The sequence below is a fragment of the Triticum dicoccoides genome, chromosome 1B (assembly GCF_002162155.2).
Source record: "Triticum dicoccoides isolate Atlit2015 ecotype Zavitan chromosome 1B, WEW_v2.0, whole genome shotgun sequence".
In the NCBI taxonomy this organism is placed as follows: Eukaryota; Viridiplantae; Streptophyta; class Magnoliopsida; order Poales; family Poaceae; genus Triticum; species Triticum dicoccoides.
In genome coordinates this window covers 610,388,439-610,409,048 of record NC_041381.1, presented here as the reverse complement: position 1 = coordinate 610,409,048, position 20,610 = coordinate 610,388,439, and positions in this window count along the sequence as shown.

Sequence of the window (20,610 nt, the reverse complement as noted above, 5' to 3'; positions counted from 1 at the left end):
GTCTATCACCCTCAAACAAACGGTCAAGTCGAACGAGCAAATGGTCTTATTATGAGCAGCATTAAACCCAGACTAGTGCGATCTCTGAAGGAATCAGACACAAACTGGGTCGAGGAGCTTGACTCCGTACTTTGGGGGCTGCGGACCATGCCAAATCGCACTACCGGATACACACTCTTCTTCATGGTGTATGGCCCAGAAGCGGTATTGCCCTGCGATATTATCCATGACTCACCTCGAGTGCGCATGTACGAAGAGAGAGAAGCCGAGCTTGATCGGCAGGACAGTTTAGATGCCCTGGAGGAGGAGCGCGGTGTCGCAAAAGCATGTTCGCATTTTATCAGCAACAGGCTCGCAGGTATCAAAGCAAAGAAGTACGGGCCAAAACTTATAACATTGGTGAACTCGTTCTACGCCTATTGGAGAAGAAAAAGGACAAGCTCAAGCCCAAGTGAGAGGGTCCCTTCATCATTGATAAAGTTCGCACTAGAGGAGCGTACCGCCTACATGATGCATCAGATAATTGACTCGAGCTAAACCCATGGAACGCAGCAAGACTCCGAAGATTCTACGCCTAGCGCCGAACTATTTGTTCGTCACCTTCCCTCCGCCCCTTTTTTTTTACTTTTTAGTTATTTCCTCTCTTTTTCTTTTTATGGCTCTAAAGCTTTAGTGTAACTCGATTACACACTCGTGACGCGCTAATCTTCCAATATGTGCGTCCATTATACCTGGGGGCTTCTTATACAGAAGCTTAATATAATTATCTTCCGGGCATCACGCCCACTGCATATGAGTCCCTTTTCCATATGTACCTTTTCTTCACCATTATACGTATCGATATGACTTAAGTTTTGGCCAAGCTGGGCTGCCTGGCTCCTATGTTTATGCCCTACATTCCCGTTAGTTAGGGTAGGGCATAAGGGGAGCACCTCTACGATGGTAATGCCGGGTACTCCGGACGTGTACCTCAGACAGGGTGAAGCCAAAAGCTGGCGTTCTTAAGAGAATATTCGGTCGGTGAAGTAAAGATGTTTTTTACCTATTACAATACAAACCCCTAGATGTTGCATGTACTGCGTTTTTGCCTGCAGTTCGGACATGCACATTAATGCATGCGTACCCAGGGAAAGGAACCCTTAACGGAACTATTCTCTCTGGAAGATGTTTCTTACTATCCATGTAATATAACATAGCTAGTTGGGTACTTGTCTGTTCAAGCAATTATGGCCCCTACGCTTGGTTTCCACGCGTGCCCCGGTTTATATAACTGAGCGGGTATTCGAAAACACTCTGGACTACCGGGTCCAGAGGCTGAAGCGAAAAGGTCCGCCATGACAAATGATTTACAATCCGGCTAGGGACAAATATGTCAATTGAAGCACATAGTCACTTAGACTCAAACACTTCTTCTTCTATGCCATCCAACAGGTTGTCTAGCCTACAATCCTGTTGGGAATACTTTGCGGTTAATTCTACCTGGTCATATACCAGACTAACGGGAATTTCATTCCCATCTGACCCTACAGGTCCAACCCGGGCCATGTAATTCGGATCGAGCTTGGTATGCCGTGTTTTTACCATGGCCGAAGCTTCCCTCGCACCTTGTCGGCACACCGATATTTTCCATAGTCGGAAACACCGCCGCGCTCCCTTGAGTAGCTGCACAAGCTCCCCCATGCTTCCTGGCAGGGAGGCATATGTCCATAAGGCCTTGGCGACACCCTGCATCACCTGCCGAACTTGTTCATGCAGTTGTAAAAGCTCTTGCAGTAGATCGCCTGAGGATCCAGGCATCTCCTCCTCGGGACGACCGGTCAGCATACCTACAGACATAACTCTGTTAGCCCGTTTCTTCACCGAACTGTATAAAGGTTCGTTTGAGCACATACTAAAAATGCCACGTTGAAGCCTTCTATTCTCCTTCACAGAGTCAGCTAGCTGAGCCCAAACATCTTTTAATTCTACGCTCAGTCGGGTATTGGCATCTTGGAGATCGTTTTTCTCCTGCCTGACCCGTGTAAGTACATGCTGGCAAGCTTCTAGTTGTTGTTGAGCTCTTTGTTCATCCTCTTGTAGGATCTCCGGATTCACTCCGGAATTATCTACGGAATCTATTGTTAGATTTACAATGTGCCGAGCACCAAATAGTACATGTAATTACGTTTTTTCTCGATAGAGAGAAATATTACCAGATAAGGCCTTCTTGGATTCCTCTATTTCGGCAGCTGCGGCCCTTAGCTGGGCTTGAAATTTCTCCAGCTCTTGAGACAAAAGGGTATTCTTCTCTGTAAGAACCTATTCATACAATGATCCTTAAATCAGTTGTACCAACTGTTTCAAGCCTCAGGGGCTACTGATATACATAATTATCAGATTTTGCTTACCCATATATCTTTTAAATACTAGTTGGTGGCTCTAGCAAGCCCATCTTGAGCAGCTCAGATGTATGCGTCTCCCGAGTTGAAGGCATTGGAAGCCTCTTCGGAAAAACTAGGGTCGCGGAGTGCGGCTTGCCGACGCCGATGGTTCATAGCGCTCTCCACCTCGGAATTTGTAGCGGATATTCTATTCGAATCCTCTATAGGAGGACCGTCCGGTGTCGCCCCCACTTTAGCCTCTACCCTCGAGACCAGTTCCGGAATCCGGCTGGTAGAGCTGTGATGGGCAGGATCACCGAATATAGTCTAACGGATGTTCTTTCTGCCAAGACACAGCGGATATTGTTATATTTTAAGATGACAATCACGGAGCATGTTTTAAACCATACCTCTTCGATGGTGGCTCCGCCATGTCTTTGTTTGCTTTCCTTTTTGGAAGCCTACCCGGCTTGGAAGCCCCTTGTTGGTGAGTCGCCAGAGGTTCAGCATGGCACGCCGATGGCCCTCCCTTTAGCATAATATATGTGTGGTGGGTAAGGTGCAAAGAGTGAATCCTTTTCAGAATATAAGTCTCCTGTTTACTTACATGTGATGTAGGGAGGAGGCCAGGATAGTCGGCAATTATGGCTACCATGGTGCCATCACAGCTCGCCTGGTAAAACACCCTGCCGTCAAGCTCCACAAATATGTCAGGATCCTCTTCGAGTCCAGGGTCGAGGGCCAGGTTGTGGTCCTCTGGCTGTGGAGACAGGCTGTGGATCTCCCTCATAACTTTCCGCATTTCCTATGGACTAGCGAGGTAAATATTTGTGATGAAAGACTGCGGGAATGAATAGAGTTGACTAAGAGATAGCAACTCACCCAGCTAGGGGGTTGTACATGGAAAATCCATCCCGTGGCTTAATGCAGATGAGCTCCTCTTCTTCCTCATTGTATAAATCAGACAGTATTTTCGCCAGAGCGGTGGCGGAGTCTGGACCTTTCCGACCGCAGCGGGTGGCATCGTCTTCTCCATTGAAGTGGCACATGGGACGCCCTCGATACTAGAGTGGTTGTACCTCCTGCATTATGCATATTGACATAACCTCGATTATTGTCAATCCGGATTGGGCAACGTTTTTATCCTGCCCATCAATTAAAGGACCTCTCTGCTATCATCCTCCTTGGGACTCCATGGACGCCAGCTACGGCGCTTCTTCAACGGAGCATTTGTGAACTCAAGAAGACCCATTCGGATGGGGTCAGGACGGGAGACGTCCTCTATATAAAACCACTCGGATGGCCAATCTTCGGATGTCTTCTTCGGAGTGTTGGACAGGTATCTGGTCCCGGTGATGCGCCATATTTCGGCCCCGTCCACTTGGAATATAGATCCCTCTTGATTGTGAGGGACGAGGCAGAACAACCTCTTCCATAGCTCGAAATGGGCTTCGCAACAGAGAAATAACTCGCAAAGGGCGACATAACCTGCGATGTGCAGGATGGAGGCAGGAGTGAAATTGTGTAGCTGGAGGCCATAGTACTCCAGGAGCCCGTGAAGGAACGGATGGATTGGAAATCCGATGCCCCTCAGCAAATAAGGGACAAGGCACAATCGCTCCCCCTAGATGGGTAGGGAAAACTCTCTGCTTGCTCCCCACCGTCAAAGGTGGCTAATCCGGCTCGAACGGGGACAAGATATGCATGTGGAAGAAACCCCTGGGTCTGCAACTTCACCAATTGGTCATGGGATACAGTACACTTCTCCCAATCACCTGGCTTGGTGCTATAGGGGTGAGAGGAAGAGCTGCGGTGGCTGGTGTCGGTGTCGAAACCGGTGGATCCCGGGTAGGGGGTACCGAACTGTGCGTCTAAGGCTAATGGTAACAGGACGCGGGGGACACGATGTTTACCCAGGTTTGGGCCCTCTCGATGGAGGTAATACCATACTTCCTGCTTCATTGATCTTGATGATATGAGTATTACAAGAGTTGATCTACCACGAGATCGTAGAGGCTAAACCCTAGAAGCTAGCCTATGATTATGATTGTTGTTATCCTACAGACTAAACCCTCCGGTTTATATAGACATCGGAGGGGGCTAGGGTTACATAGAGTCGGTTACAGCGAAGGAGATCTACATATCCGAATTGCCAAGCTTGCCTACCATGCAAAGGAGAGTCCCATCCGGACACAGGACAAAGTCTTCAATCTTGTATCTTCATAGTCTAACAGTCCGGCCAAAGTATATAGTCCGGCTGTCCGAGGACCCCTTAATCCAGGACTCCCTCAGTAGCCCCTGAACCAGGCTTCAAAGACGATGAGTCCGGCGTGCAGATTGTCTTCAGCATTGCAAGGCAGGTTCCTTCTCCGAATACTCCATAGAAGATTTTGAATACGAGAGTCATGTCCGGCTCTGCAAAACAAATTCCACATACCACCGTAGAGAGAACAATATTCCACAAATCTAATCTGCTGACAACTTTTTGTAGCGTGACATCATGCCATGCCCCGTCATTATTCAAATCGTTTTTCACAACCAGCTACTACACATATTGCGAGGCAGTTTCCTTGGCACATCTTGTCTAAGCAGAGATCGTGTTCCCCTTATCACGGGATTCTCATCAATACAGGTGTGGGTAACCCCACCGTGTTTGTTAATATGACTCCTCAATTTTAGGCAAGTTCCAAACGGTCACGCGGGGGACGCTTGGTATTCACCCCCTTTATAAAGGGGCCAAGCTCTTATCTTTTTATACCCACGCTCAATCCTCCCCTTCCCCCACCTTGAGTTCCAACACCCAAGCGTCAGGCTTAAGCGCTTCGGACCTTCAATCATGTCCGGATCCAACCTTCAAGGCCGGTGGATGGCCTCCTCTGTCACAGAGGAGGATAACAAAAAGCTCAGGGAGGCCAGGTATCTGGCCGCTGCAATCTCGCACAGGCTGCCTGCTCAAGGGCAGGTCATCCCCACTTCCGAACCCAACAAGAGCGTCGTATTTGTTTCCCACTTCCTCTGAGGGCTAGGCTTTAGTCTTGATCCCTTTGTTAGAGGGCTCATGTTCTATTACGGGCTAGATTTCCATGATCTAGCTCCGGATTCCATCCTTCACATCTCGTTGTTTATTGTCGTGTGTGAAGCCTTCCTCCGCATTACCCCACACTTCGGTTTATAGCTCAAGACCTTCAATGTGAAGCCGAAGATGACCGATGGGCGTCACGCAGAGTGTGGAGGCGCTATAATAAGCAAAGAGGCCGACGCCCTATGGCCAAAGGGTTCCTTCCCGGAGGTGTCAAACTTATGGCAACGGGTGTGGTTCTACATCACCGCTCCTCGAGGCACAAAGTGGGCGGCCGCCCCTGCCTTCCGCTCGGGACCTTCGCCTCAACTGGCGTCATGGGTCAACAAGGGACTGGACTGGGGGCTTGCTAATGACGTACCGACATTGCACAACCGCATTCGGGATCTTCTTGAGAGGGATGTCAGCCTCGTCAAAATAACTCAAGTAATGCTAGTCCGTCGGGTCCTGCCGTGCAAACGTCGACCTCTCCGGATGTGGGAGTTCAACCTAGAAGTACCATGAACCATTCAGCTCTTCTTCAGCATGACGCTTGAAGGGATGTATCGGTTATTCTTCGGATAATGAATAAAGTGTCCGGACACCACCGAGGATGTGGGCCTGAACTACAATCGTCCGGATACCCAAGTAAGTAACTCCGCAACCAAACACGTTGTTTATGTTTATCATAACATTATTTTGAAAACTACCCTCGGCCAGGATTGGCTAAGAAAGGTGAAGAGGATCAGGTGTTCGGCCCCTCTTCCCGAAGGCTCGCCGGCCCCCGTGCTAACCAGGATGCTCGAGCGCGCACCTTATCAAGTGCCATTAGGAGAAGATGAAGGGAGGCATAGAGAAGCCGAGAGCGGGCTTCATACATTATACATCCAGACCAGGGGAATTGATGTCTCCAAGAAGGAGGATAATCGGGGAGGTGAATTGAAAATCCCCTCTCCTCACGGGAAGAAAAGGGCTGCCTCCGAACACTTGGAAGCGGAGGTTTCCAAACGAGGGAAGAAACCTTTGCCAGGGGGCCCTGCCCCGAAGGGCGTCCTCACCGCACAACGCCAGCAAGAGGGCCAGCCCTCCACTAAGCTGTAAGTGAATCAAAAGTACTTTGGTAAATATATCCTGCTTTGTCTCTGAGAATAATAATCGAGACCTATCTCTTGCAGTCCGTCTCGTAGCCCTTCTCAACAGAGCTCGCCTTTCGGGGATCTTCTTACGGAGATGATGGAGAGCAAAACGCCTACTCCTGCCTCCCCTCCCCATGGGGCGAATGACCCTGAGGTGTCGTCACGGGGGATTTCTCCTGATCCGCCAAGGCTAGAAGTTAACACTTTGGCTGCCCGAAGCCCGGAGTATTCGGCTCCCAAGGAGAGCAATAGGAAGAGTCCGGGGTTGTCCAGCACACATTCGGACATACTGGCGGGTCTTCTGGAGCAAGCGGCTATCTCAGAGACGCATCGTACATTAATGGGTACGGTGTTTGAGAGGATTTCGTCCGTCAAAAGAAAGTTGAATGAAGCTTTTACGGGCCTACTCAAAGGCTTTGAGGTACGCACAATAATGTGTATATTTTTGGCTGTACCGCACATGCTAGGTGTGCTCCGTATAGATAGTAGCCCCTGAGACTCTGGTTGCTGTCCCGAGGCGGCAAACAGAGGATCATAGTCCCAGGTAATGATCGCATTGTGTTATGTGCAGGCGGCTGATGGTCCGACGACTGACTGGACTGCTGATTTTGCCGAGCTGAAGTGGCAGCTTGACGTGTCAGATGCCGACGTCATGCTTGTGAACAAGCGGCTTGACGAGGAATGGGGTATGTATCTTCGGATTGTCAGCGAATATTAAGAGGAGCATGATTCTAATATCTATAATATGTTGTAACTGCAGATGGAGCTGCTGCCGTGGAGACCCTTCGGGCGGAACTTGCCCGGGCCAAGGAACAAGCTAGAATAAGTGATGCGGCCGCCCTAAAGGCGGCCGAGGAGTTGAGAGCCGAACAGGCTGCTCATCGCCAGAGCAAAGATAAAATAGCCAAGATGGCTGTTGAGCTGAAGGATGCCGCCGACCGATATGAGCTCCTTGAAAAGGAAAACCAAGCAAAAGCGGCTGACCTGAAGAAGGCCTTGGAAGTAGCTAAGGAGACTCGTTCTAAGATCAGAGCGGCAAGGGAGGAGCTTCGTCAAGCCAGTTATATCACGGCTGGGAAGCCCTTTCTGTTGTGGACGAAGTTCGGAGATCCGAAGTATGCCCCTCTGGATCAATTATGGAGTGCTGAGGATGCGTACTTGGACTTGGCCAAGAGTGCTGCCGATGCGACTGAATATTTCAAAGATCAGAAAGATCATGAGGTAGAACGGTTGTTCTGGTCGCAGTTTAGTGCTCCAAAGCGTCTGCTGCTATTAAACGAACAAACGGCCGAGTGGGCCGAGCTCCATAGGTTATTCGGGCTTGCCATGAGGTCTGTCGTGGATCATCTTTGGCCGAAGGGACGAAGGCCGGACAGTTATTTTGGTTTAGTGCAACAATTCCTTGGTGTTGTGTCGCATATCCACGCTGTGAAGAAGTTGGCATGCATAGAGGGTGCGCGGATGGCTCTTGCCCGTGTTAAGACATACTAGGCAGGGATGGAGGCCACCGCTATTGCGACCCGGGGTCCGACGGGAGGCCAGGACCCGGCCGAGCACTACTTTGAAGAAGTCCTAGAAGGTGCCTGCTTAATAGAGGCTTAGTGCTCGAAGAGTACCATGTTCGAGTGACATGTATCTGAATTGTAAAAAGAATGTGATATTGATTATAAAGGCTGTGTTTATACTTTTGCCTGAAAGTATTATAGTGCCTCCTGTGCAGCGGTTTATGTATGTATGTATATAACCTAAAAGTTAGCAGTCGTCGGCTTCAGCTCCCACGCATATAACGCGGGGGTGTTCGAAAAAGCGCGTAATCACACTTGATCCAACGTCTTGGTCCATTAAGGAGGTGATAGCGCGGCGAACCAGGCAATCAAACTATATAGCTTTAACACTTTCACTTAGCCATATGAGTTTGACGGTGGGGCTACTATATAACCCCTGGTACTTCCGCGTTCATCTGAATACGGTGTGTGTTCGTCCATGACCAGGAAACCGGTTCTTTGTTAATGCGGAGGAATCGCGAAGATTCCGCTGAGTCCTCGAGTGGTTGACCAGTCTCTCGCTTTATCATGACAGTCACTTTTTGGCTTTCTCTACTGAGGTGCTCATCCAGATGAACCAGGGCACAATCGCAGTAGTTCTCTCGGTGTCGCCTTAGCCGATAGAGCGGAACATAAGGTAGCAAAACAGGGGAGCCGGGCAAACCCAACATTTGACCAAAGACATGATTCGGAGCTGATGCATATAAGGCTGAACTCGCGACGCCGAACACTCCCTAAGGTATTCGAACTTTATGACATATACTGGGCTGAGTAGCGCCCTCGATAATGAGCCATGTGTTTCCAGATACATGCATTAGTCTGGCGTGACGAAATTTCCAGAACGCCAGTATCCCTTCGAGTTGTGTTAAGTGTGCAGAGGGTATGAAGCAACAAGAGACATTAAAAAAGGTTTATGCAGGGTCTTAATCTAAAAAGAAACCTTTGAGCGGGGCCCTGCTGCACGTGTACGCCTTTATCTCCGTTGTGCCATATTCTGGAAGGGTGTAGAACGATGATCATCTGTAAAAAAGGAAAAACCCAGGTGAAAGACTTCATGCGAAGAGTTGGTTAATCTGAACGAACCATGAAAATGCAATATGTTATTATATTAATAGGGTCAAGCCGAACTATGGGCTTGTTTTTTGTGAGCAGCCCCTAGCACCACCTATGGGGGTATATCTATCAACCCAAGCTCAAGTTCATCTGAGCTATTATGTCTAGTGGGGTGCCGGACTCGTCTAAGCTTGTCCGTGGTCCTAACGACCGACCGCTTATTCTGGTTGGAGGGGCCGCTCAGTGTTCGGCTGCTAGAGCCACCACATATTCTTCCGCACGTAAGGAATGCTCTGTATTTCCGCTAACGGTAATGACGTCGCGTGGACCGGACATCTTAAGTTTAAGGTAGGCATAGTGCGGTACTGCATTAAAACGAGCGAAGGCTGTTCTTCCGAGTAGTGCTTGATAGACGCTTCGGAATGGAGCGGTGTCGAAGAGTAGTTCTTTGCTTCTGAAGTTGTCGGGAGAACCAAATACAACCTCTAGTACTAGAGAGCCCATGCAGCGGGCCTCGACGCCTGGTATCACTCCTTTAAAGGTAGTATTTGCTTTGGCTGATTCTTGATAGGTCTATCCCCATTTTGCAGATAGTGTCCTGATATATCAGGTTAAGACTACTGCCGCTGTCCATAAGGACTCGAGTGAGATGGTATCCATCAATTACTGGGTCGAGCACCAAGGCAGCCGATCCTTCGTGCCGGATACTAGTCGGATGATCCCTGCGATCATAGGTGATCGGGCAGGCCGACTAGGGATTGAATTTGGGGGTGACGGGCTCTACAGCGTATACATCTCGGAGTGCGCGTTTGCGCCTTCTCTTTGGAATGTGAGTTGCGTAAATCATATTCACTGTTTTGACTTATGGGGGGAATTTTTCTGCCCCCTAGTGTTCGGCTGGCGAGGCTCATCCTCGTCTTCACTTGGCGTCACCCTCCCCATGTGTTCGGCATTTAGCTTGCCGGCCTACTTGAAAACCCAGCACTCTCTGTGGGTGTGATATGCAGGTTTTTCGGGGGTGCCATGAATCTGACATAACTTGTCTAGAATCTTATTTAGGCTGGACGGTCCATCTCTTCTACCTTTAAATGGCTTCTTCCATTGACCGGTTCGAGAGCCCCTGAATCCGGCGTTGACCGTCGTGTTATCTGGGATATTTTCATTGTTTCGATGCTTGTTTTTATTGTGTCGCGGCTTCCCGTTGCCATCCCTGACTTCGGATGTGCCTGGGTCGCTAGTGCCGCTACGGGCCAACCAGCTGTCCTCGCCCATGCAAAAGCGGGTAATAAGGCTTGTTAGGGCTGCCATTGTCCTCGGCTTTTCTTGTCCGAGGTGTCTGGCGAGCCATTTGTCTCGGATACTGTGCCTGAAAGCCCCTAAGGCTTCGGCATCCGGACAGTCGACGATTTGATTCTTCTTAGTGAGAAATCTGTTCCAAAGCTTACGGGCTGACTCTCCGGGTTCTTGGATTATGTGACTTAAATCGTCTGTATCCGGAGGTCGGACATAGGTCCCTTGAAAATTGGCCCTGAAATCATCCTCAAGTTCTTCCCAACTTCCAATTGAGTTTTCGGGGAGGCTTTTCAACCAGTGCCGAGCTGGTCCTTTCAGCTTGAGGGGTAGGTATTTAATGGCATGGAGATCGTCTCTGCGGACCATATGGATGTGAAGGATAAAGTCCTCAATTCAGACTCCAAGGTCTGTCATTCCATCGTATGCCTCTATATTCACGGGTTTAAATCCTTCCGAAAATTCATGGCCCAGCACCTCATCGGTGAAGCACAGGGGGTGCGCGGCACCCCTGTATTTGGACGTGTCGTGGCATGCTGTCGACAGTTGTTGTGTTCAGTGTTGATTCCGAGATGGTATTCGATCGGTATGATCGTTTTGGTGGCTGTGATCCTGTGCCGGAGCACGCTTTCTAGATCCATAGATGGACCTGGCCACACCGGCTTTTTTGTCCAGGAGCTCACGTAAATTGTGTGCTGACTTGTGTGCGGCATCGTTAGCCGCTCTATCGCGTCCACGGGGTGGTCGGTCCGGTTGATCGGTCATATTATTTTTCGACGGAATGGGCTCTATGGCCTCATCGTCTAATTCGGGCAGCCGCTTGCGCTTTGGGTAGCTCTTTGGGTGGCGATCGTCGCCATATTTTTCTTCAGTGTCGAGCACTTTGTTCCATCTGCGGTTGAGCATATCCTACGCGGCCTTAAGCCTTTGCTTCTGCTTCTTCAAGCTCCTCGCGGTGGCAATAAGCCTTCGATGGAGGTTCTCTTGTTCCAAGTGTTTTTCTGTGATGATGAGTGCATCGTCGTCTGGACAGTTCTCCTCTTCAGAGACAGGTTGATGAGTTTTACCCTCGGGATCGCCATCATCGGACATCGGCTCCAAACTATGTTCATCGTCCCCTGGCTTATCCTGCTCCATCGCTAGGTCCATGGGGTCGTCGTTTCCTTTGGAGTCGGCCGGGGTGTTGTTCTTTCTTACGCTGTTATCGCTGTTTTTGCTGTGGCGGGATTTAGGGCGGCGCCTACATTGTCGCTTTGGTTTCTGCTCGAGGGGATTATCCTCTGTTGCATCCTTCCGTTCCTCGTCATTGTTTTCTTTGGGTGTATCCACCATATATACATCGTATGATGAGGTGGCTATCCGGCGCCCTATAGGCGGTGGTTCCTGTTCTTCTCCTGCATCGTCGTCCATACCGTCGATGTCTTCGGAGTTGAAGTCAAGCACGTCGGTTAAGTCATTGACAGTGGCTATTAAGTGGGTGGTGGGTGGGGAACAAATTTCTTCGACGTCTTCTTCCCACTTGAAACGGACATAGTTCGGCCAAGAGTCCCCTGACAGAGAGAGAGACTTTAATGAATTTAGCACGTCGCCCAGGGGCGAGTGTTGAAAGATATCCGCGGAGGTGAACTCCATGATTGGTGCCCAATCATATTTGATAGGCACGGATGTACGCGGTTTGGAGCCTGTTGACGGAGACGAGTCCGAGGGTCCGATGACACCGGTCTCATAGGAGATGGGGTCAGTGTTCGGCTCCAACGCCGATGAGTGTGCGGCCTCTATGGCGGGGTCCATCCTGACGGAAATATGCCCTAGAGGCAATAATAAAGCTATTATTTATTTCCTTATTTCATGATAAATGTTTATTATTCATGCTAGAATTGTATTAACCGGAAACATAATACATGTGTGAATACATGGACAAACATAGTGTCACTAGTATGCCTCTACTTGACTAGCTCGTGAATCAAAGATGGTTAAGTTTCCTAACCATAGATATGAGTTGTCATTTGATTAACGAGATCACATCATTAGTAGAATGATGTGCTTGACTTGACCCATTCCATTAGCTTAGCACTTGATCGTTTAGTATGTTGCTATTGCTTTCTTCATGACTTATACATGTTCCTATGACTCTGAGATTATGTAACTCCCGCTTACCAGAGGAACACTTTGTGTGCTACCAAACGTCACAACGTATCTGGGTGATTATAAAGGTGCTCTATAGGTGTCTTCAAAGGTACTTGTTGAGTTGACGTATTTTGAGATGAGAATTTGTCACTCCGATTGTCGGAGAGGTATCTCTGGGCCCTCTTGGTAACACACATCACTATAAGCCTTGCAAGAAATGTAGCTAATGAGTTAGTTACGGGATGATGCATTACATAACGAGTAAAGAGATTTGCCAGTAACGAGATTGAACTAGGTATTGAGATACCGACGATCGAATCTCGGGCAAGTAACATATCGATGACACGGGGAACAACGTATGTTGTTATGCGGTTTGACCGATAAAGATCTTCGTAGAATATGTAGGAGCCAATATGAGCATCCAGGTTCCTCTATTGGTTATTGACCGGAGATCTCGGTCATGTCTACATAGTTCTCGAACCCGTAGGGTCCGCATGCTTAAAGTTTCGATGACAGTTATAATATGAGTTTATGAGTTTTGATGTACCGAAGGTTGTTCGGAGTCCCGGATGTGATCACGGACATGACGAGGAGTCTCGAAATGGTCGAGACATAAATATTAATATATTGGAAGCCTATATTTGGATATCGTAAGTGTTCTGGGTGAAAGCGGGATTTTACCGGAGTACCGAGGGGTTACCGGAACCCCCCGGGGGCTTAATGGGCCATAGTGGGCCTTAGTGGAGAAGAGGAGAGGCGGCTAGGGCAGGGCCGCGCGCCCCTCCCCCCTAGTCCGAATAGGACAAGGAGAGGGGGGCGGCGCCCCCCTTCCTTCCTCTCTCCCTCCTCTTTCCCCTTCTCCTAATCCAACAAGGAAGGGAGGGAGTCCTACTCCCGGTGGGAGTAGGACTCCTCCTGGCGCGCCTCCTCCTAGCCGGCCGCACCTCCCCCCTTGCTCCTTTATATACGGGGGAGTGGGGCACCCCATAGACACAACAATTGATCATTGATCTCTTAGCCGTGTGTGGTGCCCCCCTCCACCATAGTCCTCCTCGATAATATCGTAGCGGTGCTTAGGTGAAGCCCTGCGTCAGTAGAACATCATCATCTTCACCATGCCATCGTGCTGACGGAACTCTCCCTCGACAGTCGGCAGGATCGGAGTTCGAGGGACGTCATCGAGCTGAACGTGTGCAAGAACTCAGAGGTGTCGTGCTTTCGGTGCTTGATCGGTCGGGCAGTGAAGACGTACGACTACATCAACCGCGTTGTGCTAAAGCTTCCACTTTCGGTCTACGAGGGTACGTGGGCACACTCTCCCCTCTCGTTGCTATGCATCACCATGATCTTGCGTGTGCGTAGGTTTTTTTTTTGAAATTACTACGTTCCCCTACACATCCACCCGTCCTCGGATGGCACAATCTGCTTCGGATCGATTCCGGGGCCGCCGCAGGCGCGATCTCCCGAACGTTGTCTGATGGCAGATCTAGGTCATGCTCGTCGTGACTGCTCAGCGCACCTGACATGGGCTCGAATCCGTCGGAGATCAAGTCTCCGCGGATATCGACAGTGTATTTCAAGCTTCCAAACCTGACCTGGTGGTCAGGGGCGTAGCTATCGATCTGCTCCAGATGGCCAAGCGAATTGGCTCGCAGTACGAAGCCGCCGAATACGAAGATCTGTCCGGGGAGGAAAACCTCCCCCTGGACCATGTCGTTGAAGATGATTGAAGGAGCCATTAGGCCTTATCGTGACGACACAGTGGAACTCTGAATGAAAGCACCAATGTCGGTGTGAAAACCGGTGAATCTCGGGTAGGGGGTCTCGAACTATGCGTTTAAGGCTAATGGTAACAGGAGGTGGAGGGCATGATGTTTACCCAGGTTTGGGCCCTCTCGATGGAGGTAATACCCTACTTCCTGCGTGATTGATCTTGATGATATGAGTATTACAAGAGTTGATCTACCACAACATCGTAGAGCCTAAACCCTAGAAGCTAGCCTATGATTATGATTGTTGTTGTCCTACGGACTAAACCCTCCGGTTTATATAGACACCGGAGGGGGCTAGGGTTACACAGAGTCGGTTACAGAGAAGGAGATCTACATATCCGAATTGCCAAGCTTGCCTTCCACGCAAAGGAGAGTCCCATCCAGACACGGGACGAAGTCTTCAATCTTGTATCTTCATAGTCCAACAGTCCGGCCAAAGTATATAGTCCGGCTGTCCGAGGACCCCTTAATCCAGGACTCCCTCAGCTGGCCATGATGGGATGCTTTTTTTGGGCGCGCTCTGATGATTCCTCGCTTGGGGGAAGATGGTCTGATATGGATCTAAAGATCCCTGTCTCATTAATAGATGATTTATTTACATGGTCAGGGTGGCAAGTGTAAAAATGCCCTGGCTTCTCGCATTCGCTCGACACATGGAGGCTGACACTATTGAGGTACAGAAGCCGATGAGTGTAACATTAAATGGGAAGCTGGACACTGCTTGTTACAACAGGTACTCTGGAGAATTCGGAGAAGGAACTCGCCTTGCAATGCCGAAGACAATCTGCGCGCCGGACTCATCGTCATTGAAGCCTGGTTCGGGGGCTACTGAGGGAGTCCTAGATTAGGGGGTCCTCAGACAACTGAACTATATGCTTATGCCGGACTGTTGGGCTATGAAGATACAAGATAGAAGACTTCGTCCCGTCTCCGGATGGGACTCTCCTTTGCGTGGAAGGCAAGCTTGGTCCCCGGATATGTAGATTCCCTTCTCTGTAACCGACCTGATGTAACCCTAGCCCCCTCCGGTGTCTATATAAACCAGAGGGTTTAGTCCGTAGGACAAGAACAATCATAATCATAGGCTAGCTTCTAGGGCTTAGCCTCTACGATCTCGTGGTAGATCAACTCTTGTAATACTCATATCACCAAGATCAATCAAGCAGGAAGTAGGGTATTACCTCCATAGAGAGGGCCTGAACCTGGGTAAACATCATGTCCCCTGCCTCCTGTTACCATTAGCCTTAAACGCACAGTTCGGGACCCCCTACCCGAGATCTGCTGGTTTTGACACCGACAGCGGCCACCCCGACAACCACGGAATCCACCCCCGCTGCCGGAAGTCCGGACCCAAAGCCCCCTCGACAAAGTCACCCGGAGGACCATAAAAAGGACGCTCCACAATGCCATCACTCTGCCAGGCATATTCGCGCCTGCCACCCGCGGATGGCGAACCTCGATGCTGGCCATCACCATACACGTCATAACCGTCATCACCCCACAGGCCCCGAGGCGGAGCACGAGCATTGAAAGCAGCCTTCTGCACCGGCAACCATGAATTCTAAGGTGGCGGTGTGTGCGCCGTCTGCACCGGTCCATCCAGCTTCTGCGGCGGTCGCGCGACGAAGTTCTCGCTGCGGGCAGCTTGCGCCACAACTACAAAGCCCCTGCCCGTCGTAGCCCCGTGAGCAGCCGGGTACGAGCCCTCAGCCCCGCGACCCTCTCTGGCCGCTTGCCCGCCCACCGGTGCAAGCCCCGTCGGGGGCGGCTGCTGCCCCGCCGAGGACACTGGCACCTGCCTGTGATGATGTTGCTGCACCCCGGCCTTTTGCGGCGGTGGAGCCGGCTTAGGCAGAGGAGGCGCAGTCAGGGCGGGCGGAGGAGCGGTCTTTGGTGGCGGCAGCGGAGTGGCCGTGTGCGGCGGTGGCAGACCTCTCCCACGACCGGCCATAGCCGCGGCGTGAGGACGAACCTTGGAAGCCCTCCCGAGTCCGATCCGTGGGAATCCCGGCACAACGACCCGGGAAACCCTAGCCGCCTCCGATGTACGTACCAGCCGCAAGACTGCAGGACTAGTTGATTCTCTCGTCACTCGATCGCATGCATGCTGATGGCTGCATTGGCAGGCCGGTTGGTCACCTGGCTGAGGACCTGGGCCTCGTACCCAGTCCTAGCCAGGCACAATACGTTGTCACACAACGCCAGCCCATCCCGGCCCAAAATCTCGTTCAAACGACGGGACCGAGCGGCACCGATCCCGATCGCCGTGATCTCCGACAAAGACGCCGTGGTCGCCGCCGGCGCCGGCACAGCCACCGCCTGGCGACCTTTCTTTTTCCTCACCACCATAGTCCAAGACTCCAGACGGATCAAATCGAAAAGAGTAAGATTTGGTAAACATACCTTGGGGAGGGGGCCCTTCCATGGCTTGGTCGCCGACGCCGCCGTCCTCCGATGAACGACTCGCCGGATCATCTCCTTTTTCTGCCCCGCGTGTAGTCCTATCCTTGCCAGATCATCTAGGGGTAACACTTTGTCTTGTATAAAGCACAATATACACCTTTGACAAACATACCAACTTTTATAAGTAACGTACCTCCTACAAATGCATCATAACCACTGCGATCGCATGCCTTTAGTGAGTTCCTGGCTCTTTAAGTAATCAACTGGTTGGGAATTATAGAAACATTTTACGAACACTTCGAGAGCCGGTCTCTCTTCCACACTTTATTTTTCTTGTTTTTCTTTTCATTGTTTTCATATTCCTGTTACGTTTATTATTCCTTTTCAAAAATTGGCAGCGCTCTCATAATTTTAAAATAATGTTTGTTGTTTTCAATTTTCTTCAAAAATTAAAAAATATTCTCATTTTCGAAAATTGTAAGATAATTTTGACAAAATGTTTTGTCTTAAAAAATAGTTTAGAATGGCAAAATGCGAACATTTGTTTTGAAAAATACGAACAAAATTGTGAAAACAAACATTTTTGAAAAACACAAACAAAAATTTAAATTTCAAAACATTATTCAAAAAGAAAAACAAAAAATTGAAAGCAAAAAAGTGTTCTGAATTTGCCCAAACATTTGTTGAATTTTTGAAGATGCTTTTTCGAAAATGGGAACATCTGTTGAATCCGAACAAATTCCAACAGGCGCCCGACGGTAGTGATGTTGTCGCTTAGTTGGGCAGGGACTAAGCAGTTTTATTCCTTTTCTATTTTTCCTTTTTCTTCTATTTTTTAAATTCAGTTTTCTTCCTTTCCAACTTTATTATTCATTTCAAAACCTGTTCAAAAAATTTGAAATATTATTCGGAATACCAAAATAATAGTTTAAGTAACTGTTTTACATGATGATTTGAAAATCTATCAAATATTTATTTAAGCATTTAATATTTCAATTTTATCCCTTTGGATTTATTACTTATGTTAAAAACTTAAGATGACAGTTTTAAGTATGTGTTTAAATTATAAATTTAAATTATTATAAAATTCTTTAAATTTTTAACAAGTTTTAAAAATAATAATAAAGTTCAAAAGGAGAAAAATGAATTAACAAAAAAAGATAATAAAAGGAAAAAATAGAAAAGAAAAAAGAACTTAGGTCCTAGAAAAAAAATCAGAAAATTTAAGTAAATTTGAAAAAAATATTCGCAAATTTGAAAAAATGTGTTTTCAAATATTGCTTGCAAATTTCCAAAATGTTCGCATTTTAGGAAATGTTTGTAAACTTTAAAATTTGTCCACTTTTTCAAGAAAATGTTCTCAAGTTTAAAAAATGGTTTTTCTTTTCAAAAAGAAATTACACACTTTCAGAAAAAAATAGCAATTGTGAAAAAAAAATTGAAAAAAATATTCACACATGAAAAATGATTATTTTTTCATAAAAACGCTCACATCTTTGAAAAATGTCAGTGTTTCCATAGAAGTTCAAATCTTGGAAAACATTTTGTTTTCAAAAATGTTTCTATTCCAAAAATTGAAAAAATGCATTATTTTTCTTTGAGCTATAAAAAACGCATAAGTTACAATGCCCGGACCGGTGTACAGTACTAGTTTGAACTGCTACATTTTGTTCTATAGCTGGCCAAATGGGCCGGGCCAATCAGACTGGCCCATGAGGATGCCGGCACGATCCGTCATGAGCCAGGCACGTCACGGGCTAAACGGGCCGTGCCCAGCACGCGGCACACACTGGGTCTTGCTTGGGCTGCTGGGCTGAGCACGCGGGCCAGCATGACACGGCCCGATGATCTTTTTAATTTTTTTATATCTCTATATAGCCTAATACAGCCCAGTTGGTAAAAATAGGCCTAAAAACGCCCAATAGGCCAAACAACAGGGCGCCCAGCATGCCTGGCGTGCAGGCGGGCCGACCCGATTACCAGCTGGGATGTGCCAGGGTTGCAGGCTGCAGCACACGAGCTGGCACGACATGACCCGTATAATAATCGTGCCCTGGCAGGCCGTGCCGGGCCAGGCGCGATTATGATGGGTCAGGTCGTGCCGTGTCGTGCCAGGCCGGTCCGTTTGGCCAGCTCTAGTCTATTCTAGGTGATAAAAACGACACTTCATATGTACCGCCAAGCTCTTTGGTTCTAGTGGCTATCTACGAGTACACAACGCTGGAGGTCCTAGGTGTGATATCTAGTAGGGGCATCATTTTCTGGATTTTCGGTCCGCGCTTTTGTGCGCACACACACTACTGGGACGGCCCCTGACGGACTCGCGACACGTGTCTAATTTTAGAGCGCGGACGACATATTTTTAATATAAGATTATCCTACCCTTTATTATGAAAGGGCATGAAGAGATCTCCTTCATTGATGTGTTTATGAGGGTTGATGCGTACATAGACGTTCGAGGGGTTGGATTTGGCACCGCCTCAAGTGGCTGTGTGGGCAGTCAGTAAGGAGTGGCCTGTCGGAGAAGAAGAAGGTGAAAGTAAAAAAGCTACATGAAGCTCTTCGACAGGAGGAGATATGGATGCGACAGCTATCCCGAGTCTCTTGGTTGCCGGAGGGCGATAAAAACACATATATTTTTCATGCTCAAGCAGCTCAGCGCAAACGAATGAACAAGATTGAGAAAATTAAATGTGTCGATGGTACAAAATGTGATACACCTGAAGAAGATGCAACGGAGGTTCAAGCTTTCTATAAAGATTTGTAGACCTCTCAGGGTTTTAATGATATGGGTGGGTTATTACATGCAGTTCCTACTCGGCTCACGGGGGCGATGAATCTGGAACTTGAAAAGCCATCCACCGGCGAAGTTAAGCGAGCTCTGTTCCAGGCGATCCTTTCGAAGGGTCCGGGGTTGGATGGATTTATGCGGGCTTTTATCAGCGACACTGGGACCTCTTGGAAGATGACATTGTGCCGGCTATTCTGGATTTTCTGAATGGCGGGGAGATGCCAACCGAGTTGAATGATACTTCCACCACTTTGATCCCAAAGGAACGACTCCCAGATTGTATCTCACAATATCGACCTATCTCACTTTGCCCTGTTGTACATAAGATTGTTGCGAAAGCCATTGCAAACGGGTTAGAATGTGCTTGGATGATCTTATTGGTGAGGAACAGAGTGCCTACGTTTCCGATCGCTTTATCACGGATAATGTGTTGATTGCTTATGAAAGTGTGCATGCGCTGAAAAGAACAAAGAGAGGGAAAATTATGTTTGTGCGGTCAAGCTTGATATGATGAAGGCATAGGATAGGATTGAGTGGCATTATTTGGAATGTGTCATGTTAAAACTTGGTTTGGCCATGGCTTTTATCCCATTAGTGCTTAAATGTGTAACATCGGTCATATTTTCCATCAGGGTGAATGGTGATCTCCTACCCCTTTTTACTCCGTCAAAGGGGTTTCGGCAAGGTGGTCTCATATTACCGTATTTATTTCCCTTGTGTGCATAGGGTTTTACAACGTTGTTGAAGTATTATGGTGGTGCACATGTAGACAGGGATTAGGGTGAGTACTCGCTCACCCTGGATCAACCATCTGCTCATAGCGGATGATAGTCTCATTTTCTTTTGGGAAGAGGCTTTGCAGGGATGCATTGTCGGTCGAGAAGCTCTGCAGGCTGGAGTAGGTGATCATGTCCCGTTGCTCCATTGATGTTACTCACAACATGTTGTTGTTGTCAAGTACTATTGCCTCAAGGGTTGGTAGGTCAGCGACGAAGCCGACGGGGAGTTCGGAGATAGAGTTGGAGCTGAGATCGATGGTGCGTAGGTGCTGGTGAGGCGCCGGCAAGACTGGGAGG